A 1,975-nucleotide genomic window follows, 5' to 3' on the forward strand; every position below is an offset into this window, starting at 1 on the left:
ATTCATCTGTTTCCAGCTACAACATTACCTGCTTCCAGCTCAGCTTCCAGCAGAGTACAGCTTTCCTTAAAGGGCCGGTGTCCTTTCTACACTTTACCACTCTCCACCGGTATTATTATTTCTCCGCTCTCAAGTTCTACATTTCAGTTCATATTTCATCGCTCCCAAGTTCATTTATTATTTAACTGGTTCCAGCCAGTATCCACTCCGTGCTAACAACAGTCTGGTTCCAGCCAGTATCCACAGCAGCTGTTTTACCTTCAGCAACCCAGCTTTTCCTGGAACACCAGCTGGCACAATCCTGGGTTATCTCCATTGCTACAGTCGGGCCTGGTAAGGACTTTCCATCTAGAAGATCATAAGAACTATCTCACACTACCAGTGCCCTGTGGCTCCTGCCATCCTGTAGTACCCAGGAACTGTATTTATTATTTGCTGACTTTTACGTTTTCTTTTACTGCTGCTGTGTTGCGGATTTGTCATAATAAACATCATTGACTTTTATCCAAGTTGTCGTGGTCACGCCTTCGGGCAGTTATTATTCATGTTACTTACATGTCCAGGGGTCTGATACAACCTCCCAGGTTCCGGTACATCTCAGCCCCTACAACTGAGGCTGCCTCCCGTCAGCTCAGGCCCTCAGTTGTGACAGGATGTAGCGTAGGGTATAGAGGCGTCAGGGATGTAGCATAGGGAATAGAGAAGTCAGGGATGTAGCGTAGGGAATAGAGGCGTCAGGGATTTAGCTTAGGGAATATAGGCATCAGGGATGTACTAGCAGGTATATAGAGGTCAGTGTACTGTATAGAGGGGTCAGTAATGCAGTGATGGTTATAGAAAGGTCAGTGATGTAGTGTAGGGTATAGAGGGGTCAGTTATGTAGTGTGGGGTAAAGAGGGGTCAGTAAAGATACTAAGCTGAAGTACTTAGAACACTTCTTGAATTAAGACACAACCTGCAAGAAAAAGTATGCAATATGGGTGAAAAGGCAAATGTCAGAGGTCTGATACAAGTGACCAGCTCCACACCTTGCACCACATAGCGTTATGTTAAACTGGGATATGTTCTTTTTTGGTGTGTGTGTGTGTATGTGTGTGTGTGTGTGTGTTTGTGTGTGTGTGTGTGTGTGTGTATGTGTGTGTGTGTGTGGGGGGGGGGTGCCAAAGGAAATTTTTGCCATTGGCTCCTTTGGTCTAGAACCAGCCCTGATCACAAAATATTTTTGCTGAGCAGACTGGACACTGATCAGCGTTGGCTCATTCTCAGCCCCCCGCCCAGCCTCTGCTGCCAACAGACTGCTATTAGCTAGTTAACCTTCTGCCTTCCCTATCTATGACACAGACTGCTGCTAATGCTACCAGAATGTTCCCAGTGGCTTCACACCAACAGTGAATCCCAGCCGATGATGTAGGGCAGCGTGTGGGGGAGGGGGTCAGTTGCTGTGGCTCCAACATGGTAACCGCCAATGGACTGCAATGCTTTATCGAAAGGGGGGGCGCCAGTCCCTTACTTTGCCAGGGGCGCTTGGACCCCTAGCTACACCTCTGTTGACCCTAACCGATACCCCTAAACTAACCATAATTCCTGCAGTAAAAATCCATGTTTCTATGTATATAGGGGGTCATTCCGAGTTGATCGCTTGCTGCCGTTGTTCGCTGCGTAGCAATCAGTTGAAAAAAAATGGCTAATCTGTGCATGCGCATGCTCCGTAATGTGCATGCGCATCGTACGGGTACAAAGTCCCTTGTGGTTTTGCACTAGTTCTAGCGATTATTCCAATCACAGAACAGGCCACAAGGAGATTGACAGAAAGAGGGCGTTTCTGGGTGTCAACTGACCGTTTTCAGGGAGTGCTTGGAAAAATGCAGGCGTGGCAGAAGAAATGCAGACGTGGCTGGGCATTCGCTGGATGGGTGTGTGACATCAAAAGCCGTCCCTCGGTTGTTAGAATCAACGCACACGAAGTGTAACTACA

This window comes from Pseudophryne corroboree, unplaced genomic scaffold (assembly GCF_028390025.1).
Source record: "Pseudophryne corroboree isolate aPseCor3 unplaced genomic scaffold, aPseCor3.hap2 scaffold_263, whole genome shotgun sequence".
Taxonomy (NCBI): Eukaryota; Metazoa; Chordata; class Amphibia; order Anura; family Myobatrachidae; genus Pseudophryne; species Pseudophryne corroboree.